Source organism: Ictidomys tridecemlineatus, chromosome 7, assembly GCF_052094955.1.
Source record: "Ictidomys tridecemlineatus isolate mIctTri1 chromosome 7, mIctTri1.hap1, whole genome shotgun sequence".
Taxonomy (NCBI): domain Eukaryota; kingdom Metazoa; phylum Chordata; class Mammalia; order Rodentia; family Sciuridae; genus Ictidomys; species Ictidomys tridecemlineatus.
In genome coordinates this window covers 189,988,569-190,013,519 of record NC_135483.1, presented here as the reverse complement: position 1 = coordinate 190,013,519, position 24,951 = coordinate 189,988,569, and the positions used below count along the sequence as shown (strand labels likewise).

Here is a 24,951-nt window from a genome sequence, read left to right as displayed (position 1 = left end):
AAGAAATTGGATTATTTTCTTTTTGCAGTACTGGGATTTTGGGGTTCTTTAAAATTGAGAGTACTATTTAGACCTAATACATGATTTTTTGAGATGCTCACTTAGTAATTTGTCAGTATTACAAAGGAGAAATGTTTGCTTAGCATAATGTAATGAAGAAATTGTATTTAAGGGGCTGGAGTTGTACTTCAGTGGTAGAGTGCTTGCCTAGCACATGTGAGGCACTGGATTTGACCCTCAGAAGCGCTTTAAAAAAAAAAAAGGCTTTGTGTCCATTTACCACTAATAATAAAAAAAAGAAATAAGGAATTTAAAAAAGAAATGATGTTTAAGATGAGTGAAGTGTGGTTCAAAAATTTGTGTGTGTGTGTGTGTATCTGCATCTGCTCAATGCTGGGAATTAAACCTAGGGCCTTGTGCATGCTAGGCAAGTGCTTTACTGCTTAGCTACTTTCCTAGTCTGAACATTTATATACTTTTAAAAAATACATATTAATGTTTAATGTTCCTAGTTTCATCCAATTAATTTTTTGGGGGGGGCGGTATGGAGGATTAAACCTAGGTATACTTTATCACTGAGCTGTAGGCTTAGAATTTGTGATCTTCCTGATGCAGCCTCCAAATTGCTGAGATTACAGGCATGTGCCACTACACCTGGTACCCTTTTACTTTTATAAAAATATGTGGAGCATAGTGATGCACACTTGTAATAAGTCCTAGCAGCTTGGGAGGATGAGCCAGGAGTACTGCAAGTTTGAAGCCAGCTGCAGCAACTTACTGAGACCCTGTCTCAAAAAAATAAAAAGGTCTGAGGATGTGACTCGGTGGCTAAGTGCCCCTAGGTTCAGTCTCTGGTAACAACAAGAAGAAAGTGTGTATGACAGGATTTTATAATTGAGGTTAGATCATGGCTAACAGAAACTAAAGAAAACAATTTAGCTTTCTTTTAACAGTTTTTATTTCTGGCATATTCTTGTAGATTTTGCTGATTGTGTTTTGAATTAATTTGATTCTTTATGTAGAAATAGCAGAGATGCTAGCTGTTAGTATAATCTAATGACTCAAAATGACACCTATTTAATCAGGAAGGTTGTATAGTCCAACATTTATGGGTTTGTGTGGACTTTAGAATCAGAACTAGAGTGAAGTCTGTTTTATTGCTACAACAGGCAAAAGGGATGTATTTCTCTGCAAAGCAGACATATTAGCTTTATGTGTTTCCTTTGCAAAGCATTTGTTTTCATTTCCTACCCACCTAGGGAAAGCAGCTTAGTCTCAGGAAGGAATTCCACCTTGATCCTTTCTCCTCCCATCCCAGATCCAAATATAGTTTTTGCCTTTCTCTGAATAGATAGGAAAAATTAATCTGAATTTTGAGAAAATTGAATAGTTTCAACTTTGTGATCAAACGCTAATTATTTGTCAGTTATAATTTTGACTTCAGAATTCTTTTTAGAAAATTAGAGTGTTAACTATAGAGTTTTATCTCCCTGCTTTTTAAAATGTTTGGCATTTCAGTTGCTGCTGATGAGGTAAGACTTAGAGAATTTCAGCCTTTGGTGTGTAAGATAATCTACTCCTGCCTCTTCTAACCATCTAGTGTTACCTTTCAGCTGCCTGTACATTAGGCTGGGCCATTTTTTCCCCCCAGGCATTTTCTCTTTACACAAACTAAGGATTGAAAGGAATTAAGGAAGAGACAGTAGGCCATCATTTCTTCTTTGTGGCACTGTTTTAATTGATAAATCTCTTAAATTATCTAAGCAATTGGTAAATTCAGGGTTTTTTTTCTATTCTATAGGATGTGCCTCACTTAATTCAAGTGTTTACTTAAATTCAGCCATGTGTATTAATATAATTTATTCTTTGTTACTAAAAAGTTAAGATGACTTGATTAACTTTAGAGTTTACTATATTAAGAAGCTTAGAACTTTTTCATGATGCCTCTGCTAAGTTTACATAAGTTTTTAATGTGAGTAAAAATTTTGAAAGTTTTTCATTTTATTCTTTCTGGTGCTGGGAATTGAACCCAGGCCTTGTGCATACTGGGCAAGTGTTCTGTCACTGAGCTTTATCCCCAATCTTCTGTATTTCTCTCCCCCCCCCCCCACTACTGGCGATTGAATCCAGGGGTGCTCTACCACTGAACTACACCCCCAACCCCTTTTTAATTTATATATATATATTTTGCAGTACTGAAAATTGAACCCAGGGGTGTTTTACTGATGAGCTACATTCCCAGCCCTTTTTATTTTGAGAGAGGGTCTTGAAAAGTTGCCTAGTCTGACCTCAAATTTGCATTCCTTCTTCCTCAGACTCCAGAGTTGCCTGGATTACAGGCAGGGATGCGCCACCATACCTGGCTTATTTTCTTTTAAGTCTAAAAAGGTTTGAGAAGAGGGCTATCTCAATACCATCTTGGAGTTGGGTGGTAGAATTTTAAGGTGGAGAAGAGATCATTGAGAGTATTGATTTGGGTTGGGTTAAGCTAGTTACATAATTTATAATTTATAGAAAAACATGTTTATCGGGCGTTTTCTGCATTTTTATGAGAAAAGTGAGGTCCTTAATACAGAGCTCACAGTTAAGTGATCAAACAGTAGTATTTTATGTTAGATCCTAAACATAGTTTAATAATAGCTTTTTTAAACAATTAAAAAAAATTTTTTTTAGTTATAGATGGATACAGTATCTTTTTATTTTTTATTGAACCCAGTGCCTTACATGTGTGAGTCAGATGCTCTACCACTGAGCCCCAGCCCCTAATAATAGCTTTTATTCTTTTAAATGATACCTTATTTGCATAGATGATGTAAAGGTGTAAAAAAATTATAATCAACAGGGTGTGTGAGTTTATTATTTTTAAGGTATAATTTAGGTATTCAGAATTTTTTGGTGGGGGGGTGTACTGGGAATTGAACTCAGGGATACTCGACCACAGAGCCACATCCCCAGCCCTATTTTTTTTGTATTTTATTTAGAGACTGTCTCACTGAGTTGCATAGTGCCTCACTGTTGCTAAGGCTGGCTTTAAACCTGGGATCCTCCTGTCTCAGTCTCCTGAGCTGCTGGGATTACTGGTGTGTGCCACCCCAGTAGCAACTAAAAAAGTAAAAGAAAAAAAGAACCGGAAGTAGATTAATGTTAAGTGCTTAGAGAAGTTTTTTTGGGGGCCAGTTTCTAAATTTGATCCAGGTTCAAATGTTTTTTTCACTGCTAATTATAGTATCTTATATTAAAATGTCAAGTAAGTTCAATGTGAGCAGTGTTATTATATTGTTATTTTTTCATGTCTTTATTTTGATAAAATATTAGACTTAAAAATCTTATAAGAAGTATCCCATATTTCCTTTTCCCTGGTTTTAGGTAAGTTTTTTTTTTTTTAGATGAGAAATTTATTAATGTAAAGTTTATAATTTATTTTTTCCTTAAGAAATGTTAATCTGTTGGAAAAAAATCAGAGTGAATGCTTTTTTTTTTTCCTAAATGTGGCTCTTTAACAGTTGTCATATACTTCTTGACTTCTTTGTCCTTGGTCATTATTGCTGAATGTTCATTTGTTATACCAAACCTTAAAACTCTTCACTGGTGATTGAACATTCCAAAATGGCCTGCTTTTTCTTGACTTTGCTTTATATAGTGGTATTTGTTGGTAGGTTTAAGTATTTTTAGGCCCTCTGTGTTGCACCTTACTCCCAATTTTTTAAATAAGTAAATTAATTAATTAATTCTGACTATGATAGCGGAATGCACTTTGATTCATTGTACACAATTGTTCTACATTATGTAGCATTGCAGCATATGTGCAGTCCTACATGTACCTGGAGTAATGATGTGAATTTCATTCTTTTTTTTATTAGTTATTTTATTATGATCAATTGTAAGTCTCATCCATTTAAAAACATTTATTCTAATTTGTTATACATGACAACAGAATGCATTTCAAATCATAGTACACATATAAAACAGTTTTTCATAATTGTACACAAAGTAGAGTCAACATTCGTGCCTTTATACATGTTGTCACATTTTTTATTGCAAAAGTGCTTGGTACCTTCAGAGTGAAGGTTTTCATGATGTGGCTAAGAGAGGGATGATGATTTTGATAGTTCAAATGTTTTTGTATTTTGATACCAGGGAATGAACCCAGGGGCACTTAGCTACTGAGCCACATCCCTAGCCCTTGTAATTTTTTTTTTTTTTTTTTTTTTTTTGAGATAGGGTCTAAGTAAGTGGCTTAGTGTCTTGCTAAGTTTCTGAGGCTGGCTTTGATCTTATGATCCTCCTGCTTCATCCTCCTATGCTGCTCCAGTGCTCAAAGGTAGTTTTAAAAGTACATTGGTTTGGGCTGGGGATGTGGCTCAAGCGGTAGTGCGCTCGCCTGGCATGCGTGCGGCCCAGGTTCTATCCTCAGCACCACATACAAACAACGATGTTGTGTCCGCCGAGAAATGGAAAATAAATATTAATTCTCTCTCTCTCTCTCTCTCACTCTCACTCTCTCACTCTCTTCTAAAAAAAAAAACCTTAAAAAAAAAAAGTACATTGGTTCTCGGTCCTTTTCTTGAGGGTATCAGTAGGCTTTATTGTTTATTTTTGATACTGAGGATTGAACCCAGGGGCACTTACAACCAAGGTACATCTCCAGCCGTTTATGTATTTGTGTTTGTTTTTTTTAAGAGAGAATTTTTTAAAAAATATTTATTTTTATTTTTTTTAGTTCTCGGCGGACACAACATCTTTGTGTATGGTGCTGAGGATCGAACCCTGGCCGCATGCATGCCAAGCGAGCACGATACTGCTTGAGCCACATCCCCAGCTCCTTTATTTGTTTTTTAATTTTGAGACAGGGTCTTGCTAAGTTGCTTAGGGTCTCACTAAATTACTTGAGGCTGGCCTCAAACTTGTGTTCCTCCAGCATCAGCCTCGTGAGTGGCTGGGATTATAGATGTATGTCTCTGACCTGGCTCCTTTGGTAGTGGGTATTAAACCCATGGATATGTTGCCACTGAGTTACATTCCCAAGCCCTTTTAATTTTACTTTGAGATAGGGTCTTGCTAAGTAGTTCAGGGACTTGATAAATTGCTGAGACCGGCCTAGAACTTCCTGTTTTTATTGTGGTCCCCCCACCCCCCCCTTTTGTTGTGAATTTAGGTGTGAACTACTATACTTTTTTTTTAATTTTTAAAGATGCTTTAAAACTCTTGTTTCTGAAAAATTAAATTTTAAGAGATTTCAAAGAAGAGAATAAAATTAAGTGAGGCCCTTATCTATAACAAGTGAGGACTTACCAAGTGCCAGCTATACATTATTATTGTTTAACCCTAACACCCCCCTTCCACCCTCTGTGTCTCTACCACTTAGCTGCATCCCAGGTCTTTATTTGAGAACAAGGTCTTGTTTAGTTGCCCAGGCTGGTTTTAATCTTGCAATTCTTTTGCCTCAGCCCCCTAGTTGCTGGAATTATAGGAGTGCTCCACTGGTTTGGTTGAAAGCCAAGTATTTAAAGTCGTTTTCCTCAGCTTTTGTATTAAGTTGGGAAATGTTCTCACATACCTGAGGGATTTGTATGTGTGTTTGTTGCAATTCATTGGGAAGAATCTGAAGGCTCCTTGAGGTTTACAAGGTCCTATATGGTCTTGGCTCTTGTTCACCTCTCTGACATTTTCTTGTACTTTTCTGGGCTTTGTGGTATTCTTGCTGCCTGGAATGTCTTTGGGATTTTACATGTCTCATGTAAGGTTTTAGCTCAGATGTTACCCTTCAAAGGGCATTTACTTGGTGACCTTGTGGATAATAATTTATCTGAAGAAATGTTTTCACCTGCAGGTAATAGAAAACTTACAGGGCTTTAAACAGATCAGTTTATTTTTCCTCATACAACAAGGTTCACCTGTATAGTGGCAAAGACCAGGCTCTTGTGTATTACTTTGCCCTGCCTAGCAGGTGATTCTCATGGTCACTAACTGACTCTCATGGCATGAAGTCATTGTGTTCACTACATTTGAAACAGGAACGGAAGAAAATATATTTTTTTTTTAATCCAGAAAGCAAAATTATTTCTAGAGATGACTAGTATACCTCCCCAAGTGAGTCTTCCTGTTGAGAAGGAGGTCATACCTTAAAAGTTCAAAAGTAATGGTGTTCTGTACAAAGACAGGTTTAGACCTCTGGTTCTTAAATTTTTTTGATATGCAGTCTGTATCATCAGTGTATGGATGTATATATGTATGTGATAGAAATAAATTTTATAAGCAATGCTGAATCATTTATGCATGCTGCCATTTTTAATATGTATTTCATTGGAAAGTTCTGGTTAGAACGCTTTTGGGGGGGGGATACCAGTGATTGAACTAAGGGGTGCTTAACCACTGAGAAATATCCCTAACCCTTTTTAATTTTTAATTTTTTAAATCAATTTATTTTTTGGTACTGGGGATTGAAGTCGGAGACACTCAAACACTGAGCCACATCCCCAGCCCTATTTTGTATTTTTATCTAGAGACAGGGACTCACTGAGTTGCTTAGCACCTCCCTGTTGCTGAGGCTGGCTTTGCTTGCGATCCTCCTATCTCAGTGTCTCAAGCCGCTGCGATTACAGGCTTGTGCCACCAAGCCCGGCCCCTTTTTATTTTTTATTTTGAAAATGGGTCTCACTGAGTTGTTTAAGGCCTCATTAAGTTGCTGAGGCTGGCTTTGAACTCGATCTCCTGCCTCAGCCTCTCAAGCTGCTGGGATTACAGGCCTGTGCCACTGAACCCAGCTGGTTAGAACATTTTTTTTTTTTTTTTTTGACTAATGGCACTTTATTGGTGTCTGAAAATAGTGCTTAGCCTTCAAGGCTAAGATAAAAAGCAGGAGAAGCTGTCTTCCCCAGACTCAATACCAATAGACTTTCTTGTGTTTCCAAGTCTCCTGGATCCCCATTGCTTCCATCACCTCTTCCTCCAGTGTCTTCAGACGAGGCACATAAGTTCTTTCCATAGCATCTTCCACTGATATGTCTTTGTGGCCATCAATCCATGTTTCAGGGACAATGCCATCAGCTCTGGGAAATTCAGGTTTGAGGATAATTCTTTCTGATCTTGTGGAGACTCATTCTCCTGCCTCATTAAATCTCCACTCAATCTTAGTGGGTTTCCTATCCACAGGATCCACAAGTTTGACCTGGGAGTGGAGCAAAGGGGCTTCACTAGGGATCTTGGTTCCCAGAGAATCCTTTTTCTTGCCAATGTAGCGGAAATGTGTGTTCAGCCCCTCCAGGACTACCCAATTCCGCTGCCGGCTAACTTGAACTACCTTGCCCTGCTTCCCCGCGTCCTTGCCTTCCAGGATCTGCACCTTGTCCCCACAGAACAGATGCCAGTCTTCATCAGAGATGGGGTCCACACCCACGGGGTGCCACCTGGTGTGGGGGGGTGATCTTCCTCTTGACTGCCAGGGAACCTGGGTGGCTCATCCCATAGCGGTAGTGAGGGGGCAGAATGACCTTGGATGCCAAGGCCAGCAATACAGAGAGACGCATAGCTAGGAGCTTTGAGAATTCTCCTCGCCAGTGAAGACTCAGAAACTTTGCTTGTTAGCTCTGCCTCCGGATGAGCCCAGGAATTGCAACACCTCTGGGCTAAACGGCGGTCACTTCCCTTTGCATTGCACTGCTGAGCTCCACTGGTCACCTCTGAACATGGGTCCTCAGCCTTGCTCGTCCCAGCCTCTCGGCCTTTTTCGAACATTTTTAAGTCCAGGAATTCTTAACCTTTTTTGTAGTGTGGACCCTGAAGCAGTCAGCTTGTTGGTACCTCAAAATAATTTTTTCTTTTTCTTTTTGTATTAGGGATTGAATCCAGGGGTGCTTAAGCCACATCCCCAGCCCTTTTTAAATTTTTCAAAATTTAGAGTTAGGGTCTCACTAAGTTAGGGTTAGGGCTTTGCTAGGATGCTGAGGCTAGTTGTGATCCTCCTGCTTCAGCCTCCCAAGTCACTGGGATTACAGGTGTGTGCTACCATGCTTGGTGGCAAAATTTATATATACATATATTTATATTTTGTGGTGCTGGGGATTGAATTCCAGGGCTTTGTGCATGCGAGGCACTCTACCAACTGAGCTATATCCTCAGCCCCTAAAAATAAAATTTTTAAACTCAAAAAATAAGACTCAATAAGGGGCTGGGGATGTGGCTCAAGCGGTAGTGCGCTCGCCTGGCATGCGTGCTGCCCGGGTTCGATCCTCAGCACCACATACAAACAAAGATGTTGTGTCCGCCGAAAACTAAAAAATAAATATTAAAATTCTTTCTAAAAAAAAAAAATAAGACTCAATAAATCAAATGTATCAAAATGTTGACACCTAGCTCCCGAACTTTTAAGCTTGTTTTAATACAGTAAGTAATGTGTTTATTAGAACATTCAGTAACATGGTCTAGCAGATATTCAAAGTAATGAACAGCATAAATGATATTTCAGAGTATCTGCAACACTTGTAATGTGCTATGCTATGATGATATCTGCCTTCTCTTGGAAAGTTAAAGGTACCAGCAATAATGCTGTGGTTGGTTGCCTGTTAATACTAGGAAAAAAATGTTAAATTTCAATTAGAGGTTAGTGAAATTATGTCTTAAATTCTAAGTGTATGAACTCCCGGTTGTGAATGAGTAGTGGGCTAACTTACTTTCGAGATTTAATTTTTTTTTTTTTTCAGTTGTGGAGATTGAACTCAGGCACTTGACCACTGAGCCATATACCTAAGCCTATTTTGTATTTTATTTAGAGACAGGGTCTCAAATGAGTTGCTTAGTGCCTCGCTGTTGCTAAGGCTGGGTTTGAAATCAATATTCTGTACTGGGGATTGACTCCAGATGTATTTTACCACTAAGCATATCTCCAGCCATTTTCATTTCTTTATTTTTGTTAAAAGGGACTGAACCCAGGGATGCTTTACCACTGAGCTATATCCCTAGCCCTCTTTGAGACAAATTCTTGCTAAATTCCTGAGGGAAGCCTTGAACTTCTGATCCTCCTGCCTCAGCCTCCCCAGTTGTGAATATAGCATGTGCCAACATGATCTGCCTCTTTTAATTTAGTATATCTCAAATAGTTTGTAAAGCAAGAGCATTGGTATTTCTTATCTTAGTACAGGAAGAATGAAAAAATTACTTCCAATAAGAAAGGTATTATGAGGACATTATTCTAAATCTCTCTAGTTTATATTTTGTACCCCTCTCCTTTTTAACTTCAAGACCATCTACTTTGCTTTCGTTGAGCATTCTTTCCTTTTTAAAGGCAGTTGACTTGAAACTTTATTAATGAAAATGCTAAAACAATTGCTTGCTATCATGAATTGGAATTTTGTTTCAACTTGGGTGATTAACTACCCTTCGCCTTCATACTCAGAATTGAACCCAGGGGCACTCTTTATTGAGCTACATCCCTAGCCCTTTTTATTTTGAGCCAAGGTCTTGCTACATTGCCCAACCTGTGCTTGAATTTGTGACCCTTCTGCCTCAGTCTCCTGATTTGCATTCTGGAATTACAAGTGTGTGCCAGTATACCCCAGCTCTTCATTTTCCTAACACATCAATGCCTTTTGCACAGTTTGACTGCAAATTTTTGCTGATTGAATGGAGATATATAGATATAGATATATTTTGTTGTTTTGTTTACATGTCTACTTGGAATAACCCTTAGATTTGGGTTATTTGAGAGTTATTCAAAGTACACGTAGTTTCTGGGTTTAGTGAATCCTAGAAGAACTTCTTTTCAAATAGATAAATGGCATTATTCATGTTGGATTTAATTAGTTTTAGAAAAATAAAGTTATACTGCTTAGGTACTTACAATTACAACATTAGTTATATTGTAGAATATAATAGTGAATTTTTTGTAAATACTTCTGTTTTTCAGTTTTATGTTTACTCCTAGTGTGAGAAACAAAGACTTGACTTTTTAACAAGTATAAAGACTGAAGATGAGAAGGCGAAGGGGTAAAAGGCTAGATGGTTTATTTAGTTTCCTAAGTTTCAGAAGGGATGGGGTTTTAAGAGTTTTCTGGGGTATACGGCTGCAGGATATGGGAAAGGGAGGGAGAAAACGAAATGAAGGTGGAATTGTGCAGATAAAGCCTTTCAGGTAGCCCCTCACAAAAGAATAGGTGATAGGTTGTGCTTTGCTCACAGAAGAATAGGTGATAGACTGTGCTATAAGTCTGTTCTGAGCAAGGTCAGTGACCTTTAGCGTTCTTTCTTGTGACTTGAGTTGATCTTAACTTGGTTTGATGAGATTCTTGGAATTCATGATAGTTGGGTTCTACTGTTGAACTGCTTTTAGTGTTGGATATGGGAAATATTAGAGACACCCCCCACCCCCACACTTTGGGAAGAGGGTGACAGGTGGCCAGAGACCTTCTGTGTCCTTCAGTTCAAAGCCTTGACAAGGTATCATATTTTGGGGTGAGGTTTTCTGAATCTCAACACGAGCGTCATTACTTTATTAAAATAGAGAATAGAAAGATGTACAGGTTATTAAGGACATCAGTTTATTAGTTTAGAAACTGCATTGACAAATGTACTTTAATATATTGAGAATTTTTTCATTCTTAACAGACATTTGTCTTTAAAATGTCAGTTGGGGAGCTGGGGTTGTAGCTCAGTGGTAGGGTTGAGTGCCTGCTTAGAATGAAGGAGATTCTGGGTTTGATCTCCATCACCACAATAAATATAAATAAATACATTAATAAGTAAAAAATTCAATGTTAGTTGGTTTATGGTATTTTGGGGGAGAGGTCTGATGCATCACATTGTTGGCATAGTTGAAGGTTCAAAAGCAACAACTTAAAGGTTTTCCTTGGGGCTGGGGATGTGGCTCAAGCGGTGAGGCCCGGGTTCGATCCTCAGCACCACATACCAACAAAGATGTTGTGTCTGCCGAGAACTAAAAAATAAATATTAAAAATTCTCTCTCTATCTCTCTCTCCCTCCTCTCTCACTCTCTCTTTAAAAAAAAAAAAAGATTTTCCTTTATGCAGTACTTTTGAAGGCAGGGAACATTTTCAGAATGAAATATTTTTAAAAACAGCTTCATTGAGATTTAGATCATGTGATATGTAATTTATTCATTTGAAAGTATGGTGTTTCTAATGAAGCTACAGAGTTATGCACTCATGTCATCCCTAGCAAATTTCTTTATTTTTATCTCTACAAAAAAGAAATCCTACACCCATTTCTTTTGACTTGTACAGGTAAAGGTTTCAGTTGTTGTGATGTACTATTTTCTTAGTTAAAATCTTGCTAATTAAAATCTGTAGTTTGGTACTTACTACAATTGGGACAAACTGGTTCTTTTTCTTTTGGCAATTTCAGTTTACTGTTTCTACTTAAACTATTATTTGAATTTAAACATCCTGCTAACTAGAAAATGTGCTTATTTGTTGGCTATAACATTGTCATTTTAAGAGGGTTGTATAGGATACTCTTGATGGAAGATGCCAAATTCACTTCAGAATCAAACTTGGTTGCTCAGGGAACAATTTACCATTCTTTTTTTTTAATATTCCAAGAATGTAGAAGCCTCAACTAAGAGATTAAAAGTTATGTGATTGATTCTTTAATTTTTGCTGCTAAGAATTGAACCCAGGGTCTTGGCATACTAAGCTCTCCCTGTGCCACTGAGGTACTCCCTCAGTTGACTTCTAAGGTCTTATATCTTTCTTATTTCCAGGTTTATAAGGAATGTTTTGTTTTAAAGGTCCTATTAACACTTTATATATTTGGTATGTAATTTCTTTTGAATAGTGTATGTGTGACTGGGATTGGCTCATGACTATAATCTCAGCATTTTGGGAGGCTTAGGCTAGAGGATTGCAAGTTTGAGATCAGCCTACTCAATTTAGCAAGACTGTCTCAAAATAAAAAGGTTGGGGATATGGCTCAGTAGTAGAGCGCCCCTCCATTCAATCACCTGTGCAAAAAAAAAAAAAAAAAAAGCGTGTGAATTTTTTATTTAGAGTTGTTGAGGTTTCAGGCTTTCTTCTGAGTCCCATTCCGAGTTATTTCCTGTACGTTTATTCATGACCTTTCTAAATTTGTTTCTGTCTGGAACACCCCTTAAACAGTTATTTCAGACCATCACCCTTCACTCCTGGGGAAATACCACTTTTATCTATAATAGTCTATATATTTCCTCCCCTGAGAGATGTAGTTTCTCCACCAGGACTTGTGTGCTCTTTTGTAGTAGTACTTAGGGTAGTTCCGTACTCCGTCACCTTTTATTCTGGTTATTTGTTTGGTTTTTCATTGGTCTGAGGTTTCCAAAGTTCTTTTAAACCTTGCATGACTTCTACCAAAGGCTCTCTTTCAACTCATTCTGTGTGTGTGTGTGTGTGTGTGTGTGTGTGTGTGTGTGTGTGTGTGTGTGTGTGTGTAGTGCAGGGGATTGAACCCAAGGCCTCTCATAAGCTAGGCAAGTGCTGTACCGCTAAGCTATACACACACCGTCTAGTCCTTTTTTTTTTTTGTGACCCCAAACTGCCTACTCCAGAGAAACGTCATTGTCTAATATTTTAAATTTTTGAAAGTGTGATAATAAGTCTTTTCAATCACTCCTTCCAGTATGTTATAGCTGGTTTTCTTTTCTTTGGAGGTGAGAAATGATTGACATAGACATTTCATGGCTGTGGTGGGTGTTTAGTTCTTTATTTTCTGCTTTACGGGTTTTTGTCTTTTTGGCAACAAGTTCTTAATATCTTTCCCAGGTTGTTTTTTCTAATTCCTAGACTCAAGCTTCTTCCTACTCAGCCTTTAGAGTTGGGGGTTCTGCAGGTGTTGCACCATCAAACGTGACTTTACTGGTTTCCTAATATTTTTATTTTAAAAACAATGGGAACAAAGGATACTAAACTAATGTTTTATGATACTGATTTATTAACATTAATATTGGGCAGTGCTTTTAGGCATGAATATTATTTTCAGATACTTTTATGTGTTATAACCTAAAAATGTTGATTATTTTGAATAAATGACTAGATATAGCATTCTGATAATGGAAGGTTATAAACTGCATTTGAGTTTATTCCATTAAAGGTAAGTTTGTAAGAAAATTAATTTAAGCTTAGATACTTCAGTTTAGTTGAGTTGCCTTTGAGCTTTTCTTCTATTAAATTAGTATATTTCTGATGTTGCTAAGGTTAAAAAGAGTGACATCAGAAATCTTTGTACACTGACTTAAGAGTTTTGTCTTTGTTGGGGAAATACTGAGACCATAAATGAGTTTGATTTACAATATTATCCATCTCACTTGGGAGTGAAAAAAAAGAACTTTAATATAAAGTTCAAACATTAATTGGACACTGGATTAGCTAGAATTATTACTTGAGATTGATTATGTCTAGTGAAAATTTAAGAATGGAATCTGGTAGCTAAGCTTTGGGAACAATTAACTAGAATCAGAAATTCAGATACCTATTTGTCTCTGTATCTGCTTCCTCTCTCTCTGAAGACTACTTTCTAATATGACTATTTTGAGTATTCAGTGAGTAGTAGATAGAGGCGGATGAAACATGGGAATAAAAGTATCTACTTGAAGTAGCATCTAATGAAATGTTGAAGTTTGAAAATTTTGATGAAGCTCCTTTTTTTTTTTTTTTTTTTGTTTTGTACCAGGGATTGAACCCAGAAGTGCTTTACCCCTGAGCTATGTCCCCAACCCCTTATGTTTTATTTTGAGACAGGGTCTTGCTAAGTTGCTTAGGGCCTCCTTAAATTGCTGAGGCAGAAGTCACTGAGATTACAGGTATGCACCACCATGCCCAGCTTGAATGGAGCTCTTTAGAGTGGTAATATGCAGAAACATTGAATTTTTTTTTTTTAAAGAGAGAGAGAGAGAATTTTAATATTTATTTTTTAGATATCGGCGGGTACAACATCTTTGTTTTGTATGTGGTGCTGAGGATCGAACCCGTGCCTGGTGAGCGCGCTACCGCTTGAGCCACATCCCCAGCCCAAACATTTAGAATTTTAAGGCAGGTGGAATTCATAAAACTACAGAGAATTATCAGTGTCCTTTACTTTTTAATCTCTTGTTATATTAGTTATTTAATCTCTTGTAATACTAGTCATGAAGAGAAGTGTTTGAAAATCCACCCTGGATTTGTATATCTTTAAAAGAAAAACATTTGCAGCCTTGTATATAAAATTATTTGTAAATTAAAAGTTGCTGTTTTCCTTTCTGGGTGTGGTGGTGCATGCCTATAATCCCAGCAACTTGGACAGCTGAGGCAGGATGATCACAAGTTTGAGGCCACCCTCAGTGACTTAGATCCAATCTCAAAATTAAGGAAAGAAAGAAAAAAAAAAAAAAGGAAGTCAAGACTAAGAATGTAGTCCAATGATAGAATACCCCAGGTTCAGTCTCCAGTACTACACACAAAAAGTTTGCTATCTTGCTGAATTAAATATTTTTATCATTATGAGGGTATCCATTTTATCACCTCCCCTACCCTTTTAAAAAAAGAAATTTTTTTTTTTTTTTTTCTAATTTTGAGACAGGGTCTCATTAAATTGCTTTGTGCCTGGCTATGTTGCTGAGACTGGCCTCAAACTTGCTATCCTCCTGCCTCAGCCTTCCAAATTGCTGGAATTAGAGGCATGTGTGACCATACCTTAATTGATCTTTTTAATAAGGGCATGATTGTAGTCTTTTTGGACCTGTTTTAGAAATTAAGCAGGGCTGGGACTAAGTGGAGCTTATTGTAGAGTTCTTGCCTAGTGTCTGCAAGGCCTTGAGTTCAATCTCTAGCCCTGTAGGGAGAAAAGAAATTAAAATATTACGTCTAACAAAATAATTAATGTACCTTCCCTGCTAATAGAAAATATACTTAGCCTACCAACTTCTTCTTGAGTTTAAGATATTGTTATCATTTTACTTTTACCGGTTAAAAAAATCCTCTGCTAGATATTCTTCTATAGTGTTAATGTTCATTTGTATTTATATTTGCTACTTTATTTTTTTGTCCTATCTCAACTATCCAGGTCCCTTTTCTTCTGGTGGAAAAGTCACTAATTTTAATCTGCCAGAGACTTGTTCATAAAAGGTAATTTTACCTGGTATAGTATTCTTTATATATCTTTTTTTTAAAAACACTTATTTGTGTGTTTATTTATAGTTGGACACAATACCTTTATTTATTTTTTTTTTTAAAGAGAGAGAGAGAGAGAGAGGGGGGGACAGAGAGAGAGAGAGAGAGAATTTTAACATTTATTTATTTTTTCTTAGTTCTTGGCGGACACAACATCTTTGTTGGTATGTGGTGCTGCTGAGGATCGAACCCGGGCCGCACGCATGCTAGGGGAGCGCGCTACCGCTTGAGCCACATCCCCAGCCCCCTATTTTGTTTATTTTTTTTAATATTTATTTTTTAGTTGTAGTTGAATACAATATCTTTATTTCACTTATTTATCTTTATGTGGTGCGGAGGATCGAACCCAGTGCCTCATACATGGCTGGCAAGCACGCTACCACTTGAGCCACATCCCCAGCCCTTGTTTGTTTATTTTTATGTGGTGCCAAGGATCGAACCCAGGGCCTTGCACATGCTAGGCAAGTGCTCTACCGCTGAGCCACCACCCCAGCTCCTATTGACACGTGTTTTACCATGCTGAACAAAATTAGAAATCACTTTTGTCTTCCGGTTTTCTTCACTGCTTTTGAGAAATCAGCCATGTGTCAAAAAATAGTGACCCCCACCCACCTTAATATTCTTTTCTGTTTTGGGTGTTTTGTGTTTGTGTTATGATGTTTCTAATTATAAACGTCTTTTATTTATCCTGTTTGGGTTCATTTGGACCATTCAAATCTGAATTTGTATCTCAGCTACTGTATAATATTTAGATATGCCTTTGCCATGTTCTCACTTTTCTGATATTAGTTAATTCTGTTTTTGTGTTGTATTTTACCCAAAATCTAGCTGCCTACTAAGGTCAGTTTTTTAAAATTTATTTATTTAATTGTGTGGAATTGTGGATTGAACCCATCACTTCATGTAAGTACTCTACCACTGAGCTATACCTCCAGCCCTGAGCTTTATTTATCATATTAGAAGTTCTGTTTGGTTCTTTTTCAATTCAATGTAACTTTTTTTTTTTTTTTTTAAGAGAGAGTGAGAGAAGGGGGAGAGAGAGAGAGAGAGAAAGAGAGAGAGAGAGCACATTTTTAATATTTATTTTTTAGTTCTCGGCGGACACGACATCTTTGTTGGTATGTGGTTCTGAGGATCGAACCCAGGCCGCACGCATGCCGGGCGAGCGGGCTACCGCTTGAGCCACATCCCCAGCCCTCAATGTAACTTTTAATGATTTTTCTATTTCTTTTGGGATTTCAGATTTGTCCTTTATATTCTTATGTCTGTGGTACTGTATGTCTGTGGTACTGATGATTGGACCTAGGGCCATAGGTATGCTCGTTAAGTAAGGTTAGGCAAGCATTGTATCCCCAAGCTACATCCTCAGCCCTTTTTATTTTTTATTTTGAAATAGGGTCTCATTGAGTTGCTGAGGTTGACTTTGAACTTATTTTTTTTTGTGGTGCTGGGGATTGAACTCAGAGCTTTGTGCATTTGAGGCAAGCACTCTACCAAACTGAGCCATATTTCCAGCCTGACTTTGAATTTACGAGCCTCCTGCCTCAGCCTCCAGAATCATTGGGATTTGCACCCAGTCACCACCATGCCTGACTCCAGCCCATTATACATTTTATTTTGAGACAGTTTCATTTAGTTGCCCCCTGTTTGAATTTGGTGATCTTCCTGCCTCAGCCATGCAAGTTCCTTGGATTATAGGTTTACATCATTGTGCACAGCTTGTTTTAAGATCTGATTATTCTGATATCTGAAGTCTTTGAAATTTTGTTTTGTTTTTGCAGGTTTGCTTTGTTGACTTGTGTGTTGTCCATATTCTGTTCATTGTCTCTAGATGATTTATTATTTGTAGAATTTCCCAGAGACCTGGAATAAACATTTCGCCAGGAAAAGTTTACCTACTTCTGTGTCAATATTTAGTTGTCTTACCCAAGACATTGATATCCATTGTGGTCCTTAGACTAATGGGAATTTGTTGGAAACATTGCAATCCTATCCTGTGTTTTAAAAATAATTAAATTTTAATAGTATTTCAAATAATTCTGCGACAAATCAGCAAGATTTAAATTACTTGGCGTGATGTTAGATCATTCATCTGATTTCAAAATGTCTGCAGATCTTGACCAGGCATGTACAAATTCTCATGAATAGCTTTTCTTTTTTTCTTTTTTCTCCTAATGTCTGTCTCTCTGTTCCTTTTATTGTTTAGCAAAAGGCAATCTGCTAGCAGATGGGAGGTATGGGAGTCATGAATTCTTTAGGTCATCTTAAACCCTGAAAGTGTGGCCCATAGATTTTTTGCCTTTAAGTTTGAATTTGGGTTCTTGAGTATTGTGGGTATGGAAAGTAGAATGGGGAGTGCTTCAAACAAAAGTATTCATTATCACTAGGAAAGTATGTCTTAGAACAATAAACTAATACTCCTACAAGCACATCAGAATATTTAAAGTTCATAGTACTGATACCACCAACTATTGTTGAGTATATGGAGTAAATAAAAAAAAATTATACTAATAAGTCTAATACTAATGTCTATAAAATAGCTGCTTTTAAAGAAGATATATGATTTTAGTTGTCAGGGTGTTTTTTTGTGTGTGTGTGTTGATGGGGATCAAACCCAGGGCCTTGTGCATGCAAGGCAAGCACTCTACCAGCTGAGCTATATCCCCAGCCCATCAATGGATCTTTTATTTATTTATTTAGGTATTGAGGATCCAACCCAGGGCCTCAAACATGCCAGGAAAGTGCTCTACCACTGAGCCACAACTCCAGCCCCCCAGCCCTGGTAGTTTTTAAAAAGTTTATAATCCTTATAATTTAGTGTTTCTATTCTTAGTATTTACTTAAGAGAATTTAAAAGCATATACCTATTGAAAGAAATATAGAGGAATGTTTGTAGCAGTTTTAATGACTCAAATTTAGCAATAGTTGTTGGCTCATAGTTGTAATCCCAGCTACTTGGGAGGCTGAGGCAGTAGGATTTCTGTTTGAGGCCAGCCTGGGCAATTTAATGAGACTTTATTTCAAAAAGGGTTGGGGGTGTAGCTCAGGAGTAGAGCACCCCTTGTGCCCAGTACCACAAAAAACAAAAAAAACTTAAGTTCACATATGCATTGACAGAAGAATGAAAGGATAAACAAAAATGTGATATATCCATACAGTGGAAAACTTTTCAGCACTAGAAGGTATAAATAATGATAGACAGCCACATGGGTAAGTATCAAGATATTATGCTGAAACAAGCTGAAATCTATGTAAGTGGCTATTTTGTGGGATGTGGGAGAGTCATGTAACCATTGCAAAGGAATAAAAGATGATAAACAATTACATACAAAATATGTACATGAGAGGGTACATGAGAGGATACACAGTTCTACTTGTATAAAGTCTGGAGTAGACAAAACTATATAAGATAAAAATCAGAACTATGATTTCAGAATTGGAAAGGAAGGTGCAGAGATTTATCCCGGAAGAGCATGAGGAAACTGGGTGGTAAACTATCCCTTTTTTTGTTATTTGGTAGTAGGTATAGAACCCAAGGCCAAGACTTCACACCCACATCTCTTTTTTTAAAAAAAATTTTGAGACGGGATCTTGCTAAATCGCACCATTTGGCCTAGAACTTGGGATCCATCTGCCTTAGGCTCCCAAGTAGATGGGATCATAGGCATGTACAACTGCACAATCAAAGTCTTGATTTTTGTTTGTCGCAACTCATTGAGTTTTACACTTAAGATTTGTGCAGTTGATGGAATTTAAATTTAACTGAAAATATGAAGTTACAATTGAACACTTATTTTATGGTGCACACAAAGTGTAACAGTGTCTGCAGTTTACTTTGAAATATATCCAGAAATTGGATGAGTGGATGAACAGGTGTCATAGATGAGTAGACATGGGTAAAGTACATGTAAAACTTTTTTTTCCCTCCCCCGGGATTAAATCCAGGGGTGCTGTACCTTTTTTTTTTTTTTTTGGAGACAGGGTCTCATTAAGTTGCCAAGACTGGCTTGTAACTTTAAGATCCTCCTGCCTCAGGCCTATTCTACTGTGCCTGGCTCCATAAGTTTTTTTTTTTTTTTAAATTTGCTTTAATTAGGTTTATATGACAGCAGAATACAGTTTGATTCATTGTATACAATTGCAGCACAATTTATCATTTCTCTGGTTGTACAAGATGTAGGTGTAGCACCGTATGTGCAGTCATACATGTACCTAGGGGAATAGTGTCCATCTCATTCCACCATCTTTTCTGCCCATGGCCTCCCCTCCCCCAAATTAATTGCAGGAGGTAGGCGATAGGGTTGTAATGCTGAACCCTCAGCTATTAAAAATATTTTATAATAAACTATTAGTGGGGAAGATAACAAGAAGTAAAAGAATTAAAGTGAAAAGGTTAGGAAGGGAATTGGATTTATATAACCAGCCCTGTTTTACAATATTTGTTCAATTTGTTTCTGCCCTTTTTGTGAGCCACATCCCAGCTGTATTTTGTATTTTATTTTAGAGACAGGGTTTCACTGAGTTGTGTAGTGCCTCACTTTTCCTGAAGCTGGCTTTGAACTCTTGATCCTCTTGCCTCATTCTTCTAAGCTGCTTGGGTTACAGGTGTGTGCTACTGCACCTGGCTTATTTCTTATTTGAAGAATCCTCCTGCCTCAACCTTCAGAGCTGCTGGGGTTACAGGTGTGTGTCACCATGCCTGGCTTATTTCTGCCTATTTGAAGAATGAAAGCTGTAGTCTTGTTGATGTGAACATGGACATGTTTTTCTCTCTTCACTTGTGCTGTCCCTCACATATGGCTCTCCTACTGTGCTATCCCCTGAACATGGCTTTTAGATTTTTGAATTTAACCACTGTATTCAGCTGAGAAAATTTCAAGGTTAGGAAGCTTGGTAACCACTGGTTGTTACCCACTTTTGTGTCTTGGAGATCTTTGTAGCTCATCATTATTTCCATATGGATATACTTCTGTATATATATAAGAAAAAGATCCAGTTTATGAAAAAGATGTCAGGCTGTAATCCCAGAGACTTGGGAGGCTGAGGCAGGAAGATTGCAAGTTCAAAACTAGCCTCAGCAACTTAAGAAGGCCCTAAGCATCTTCTGAGATCCTGCCTCAAAATTTTTAAAAAAGTTTTAAAAAGGATTAGGGGATATTGCTCAGTGGTTAAACACTACTGGGTTCAATTCAGTGTATTTAAAATACTGCTGATTAGTACTTAGAGGAGTTAGAAAATGTCTGAAGTATAAGTGGAGATGCTTTCTCTCTGTGGAAAACATTTGGGTCTCTGAAAAGAGACCCAGGGGAAGATATACACTGTTAACTCTTGCTGACTTTTCAAATGGATAGAAAAGATAGAATATATATATATTTTTAATGTGTCTTCAACTCTTGAGAGTCATGTTTTCTTTGATAATCTCTCAGGGTGTTAGAAGTGGGAGACATGGATTTAAAGGATGAATTAATGAAATGTAGGTTGACACATTTAGGTCAAGGATGATTTGTTCTGAATCAAGCTTAGCTTTTCTTATTTATTTTTTGGAATTTTTTTTTAAGAGAGAATTTTTAATATTTATTTTTTAGTTTTCGGCGGACACAACATCTTTGTATGTGGTGCTGAGGATGGAACCCGGGTCGCATGCATGCCAGGCGAGCGCGCTACCGCTTGAGCCAAATCCGCAGCCCCTTGAGCCACATCCCCAGCCCTGGAATTTTTTAATATAAGTGGTTTATGAATGTCTCTTTGAAAACAAAATCAAGTTTCTTTCCCTTTCTAAAGATAGTAACAACTTACTTTTAGTGCTTATTATTTTTTAACATTTATTTTTTAGTTGTAGGAGGATACAATACCTTTATTTTTATTTTTTAAAAATATTTTTTAGTTGTACACATACCTTTATTTTTTTATTTTTATGTGGTGCTAAGGATCGAACCCAGGGTCTCGCCCGTGCTAGGCGAGCACTCTATGGCTGAGCCACAACCCCAGCCCAATACCTTTATTTTTATGTGATGCTGAGTATCAAACCCAGTGCCTCATGTGTGCTAGGCGAACACTCTACCTCTGAATCACAACCCTAGCCCATAGCGCTTATTATTTTTAAAAGATTTTTACATAGAATATTTAATTTTTTTTAAAGATAGAGGTTGGGGGGAGAGAGAGAGAGAGAAAATGTTTTTTAATATTTATTTTTTAGTTTTCGGCGGACCCGACATGCTTGTTTGTATGTGGTGCTGAGGATCGAACCTGGGCCGCACGCATGCCAGGCAAGCGCGCTACCGCTTGAGCCACATCCCCAGCTCGTACATAGAATATTTTAAACATACAAAAATAAAAAATCCTTTCAGAGAGCCTAAACCCAGAGTAGCTTTTCCTTCCTCTTTCCCAATATTCTCTGCCTTTTCCCTGTTTCATCCTTCATGGCATTTACCACGGTGTGCCAGTAGTTTGGTTATTTGTCTTCCCAATTTTGTATGAACTCTAGTGTTGTAGATTATTGACACCAGTTATATAAGCCTTCAAATATTTCTTGAAGGAATTAGCAGTGTTTAGCAGTTAGAGAACAGTTCAGTATCTATGGCTCTACCTCTTTAAATTCCTCTCATTATTTTGTAGAATTGATACAATGTATTCCTTTTCTGAAAATATTTGGATCATGTGACATATGACATATCACAGTGTTATGATTACATAATTCTTGAATACTCAAGCAAACACTATTTTAGGTTAGAGTCCTAGAAAATTCTTAAAATTGAAATTGCTGTACATTAAGTATGATTTTTGACATTTAAAATTTAGAGGTATAAGAGAGTCTCATAAGAATGACCACAAGGAATAGATGCTGATATATAATTATACCAAAACAATGGCATAAAACTGTCCTCACACATAGCTGATATGAGAAAAATATATTCTGATTCTGAAAAACAACACTTGGTGATAGGCTACATATTCATTGTTTGGACCAGTCTTTATCAATATTGAAGTATTGTTGCAAAGCAAGTATAGACTGTTTTGTATAAGCTATGTTAAGTACATAAACCTCATTCATCTCATTATTATGATGTTCACAATTGTGATAAGAACATGTGTTGAGTACTCCAAAAGTATTGCCTTATTTTGTGCCTTTATACTCTAAAGGTCATTTGCCAAACATAAAATTGTTTTTGTTCGTAGGGATCACCTTGCTGTAATCTACAAGGTATTTGGTGTTTGACTTTCAGTAATAGTTCCTGGGTAAGAATCACTATCAATTTGCCCCCATGGGGGAGAAGGTATTTGTCATTCTCTCTCCTTTCCCTCAGTAGCTCACATGATCACTGTGCTTAATAAGTGTGTTACTAAGTCTTTATAAAGAAGAATTTTAAAAGTATTCCATTTAAGTGGAAATAAATGCTAAGTTAGACTTGAATAAAATGTGGAAGTGAATTGGATTTGAGACACTTTGTAGTCTTAATACCCTTTTCCCTTTTGTATCTTGATTACTGGGTAGATGTAAGAAACATCTTTAAGAGGATGTACTAAAAATGTTATAGTGATAAGCTGACCTACTACCCTCACTGACTGGCTAATTATGGTAGCCAAGCAGGACTGCAGACCTGTTCAAGCCAGATATGAGAGCCTTTTTTTTTTCTTTTTTCTTGCCATGTAGGCTAAAAGTTGCTGATTCTGGTCTAGTCTATGAGATCCTAAAAAGAAGGAAATATTAAGTGCATTTAGTGTTTTAATGATTATGCAAGCTATATGACCTGAGAGGATTTATATGACAAAATGACTTGCTCTATATTTTAGAAATAGTTGGGCATTGTTAATGAGGAGTGGTTGATCATTTTATAGTATTCTCAGAGTAGACCTTTGGTCCCTTGTTCTCATACCTGTTAACCATATATGAAAAAAGCAAGGCAAACGAGGCATAGTGGTACATGCCCATATTCCCAAATACTTGGGAGAGGCTGAGATGGGCAGATTGCAAGTTCAAGGACAGTCTGGGCAATTTAGCAAGACCCAGTTTCAAAAAAAAAGAGAAAAGAAAAAAGACTGGGAGGCATGATGGTATAGGATTAAAATCCCAGTGGCTCCAGCATTGTAAATTCGAGGGTAGCCCCTTTCTTACTTAAGAATTTGACTTTTGAATATATAATACAAAGCTGCAAATTTTGTATTGCCTCTTTCCTAAATCAAAGTGAAATAATATACTCTCTCAAATGTTTAACTTTTTTAAAATATATATATATATTTTTAGTTGTAGATGGATACAATATCTTTATATTTATGTGGTGGTGAGGATTGAATACAGTGCCTCATACACGCAAGGCAAGTGGTCTACCACTGAGTAACTATTCCACCCCTCTCAAATGGTTTGGTAGATATTTTTGGCCGTTTTCCTTCTCTAGTTCCTTTTTTATTCGTGATGGTGGACCTATTGTCTACTTACCTTTTCTTTGAAATTTCAGTTATTGAATTGTATTTAATAGATACCCACCCATTGGGTTAGGGGATGTAGATAACTGGTAGAATGCATGCTTATGTATAGGGTATAGGTATGTATAAGGGTCCTAGGTTCTATCCTCATCACTATACAGAAGGAAAAAGATGACAGCCATCATGTTAATAATTGGCAATTTATTGGAGAAACAAACTTAGATGAAGGTAACACATTTGTAGATCTTATTGGGTTATTAATTAGCATAGCCAGGAAATGAGCCCAGTAGGGAGATATAGAGCAGTAAGCTAGTTTCTGGTGAGCCAGAATTGTCTTATTTGCCCTTATATCTCAATACCTCTCAATCTTTTTTTTTTTTAAAAAAATATTTTTAAATATTTTTTTTCAGTTGTAGATGGACACAATACCTTTATTTTATTTGTTTATTTTTTTATGTGATGCCGGGGATTGAACCCAGTGCCTCAGGTATGCTAGGCAAGAGCTCTACCACTGAGCCACAACCCCGGCCCCTCAGTCTTTTTCATTCCTATGTTAAAGACAGGCTTACTTGAAGTCCTTGGCATTCTCACTTAAGAAAGAATGATTTCTGTCATAAGCAAAGGTGATTTTTCTGTTCCATCTTATTGTAAAGTTGTTTAATTTATGCTGCCTTTGTGTATGTAACTTACCATACTGTATAGGACATAGTCATTTCCTTCTTTGTCTAGTGTGGGTAGTTGTTCAGACTTGCAGTACCAGATGTCATTTATTCCTTTTTTGTTGGAGGGTCCAAATGCCATTACTTGTTTCATGCAGGCTTCTAATTTTGTAACACTTCAGTTTCCTTATTTGAAAAATAGGAATGAAGCAATGGTTTCTAGGGTTCATTGGCAGATTTAAATTTACTCCTACAATAAACAAATCGGTTAAACATTATGCAAATTATATTTATTACTATTGTTATTTAGCTCCAAGTTCATATTCTAAATCCAAACCCAGTCTCTGGAAGACCCATGAATAAGACATTAGTGGGGACACATTAGAAAAATAAGATTGGTTTTAAATGTCAATTTAAAAAGTGGAAACATTGCATATAATGCATAGGATACACAAGCATTTTATTTATTTTATATTTATTGTAAAATAGGTACAGTTTTCCTTCAGTTTTTAGCATTGCTTGTCAAATTCGTGATAGGTAGTAATGTTATTTATGAATATATTATCTGGCTTTGGGTCTGTTCATGAGTCTGTTCTGGGTTACTAAATTAGAGATTTGTTCCTCAGTCCCATCAGATATCATTCCTCTGATAAAAATTTTATGTAAATACAAGCAGCATCTCTATCCCTTCCATACTTCTGGCCATTTGACTAGGAAGCATACCACATCCTAAAGTGTCCCCC

The 24,951-nt window shown here is 37.0% G+C and overlaps 1 protein-coding gene and 1 pseudogene across 23 annotated transcripts in view; one reads left to right on the top strand and one right to left on the bottom strand.

The window, feature by feature from the left end:
- The window catches only part of Trip12 (thyroid hormone receptor interactor 12), a 150,889-nt gene that overhangs the window by 9,782 nt on the left and 116,156 nt on the right, over positions 1 to 24,951 (top strand). The gene's annotated exons all lie outside the window — the stretch shown is intronic.
- LOC101961538 (large ribosomal subunit protein uL24m pseudogene) lies at positions 6,790 to 7,659 on the bottom strand (annotated as a pseudogene).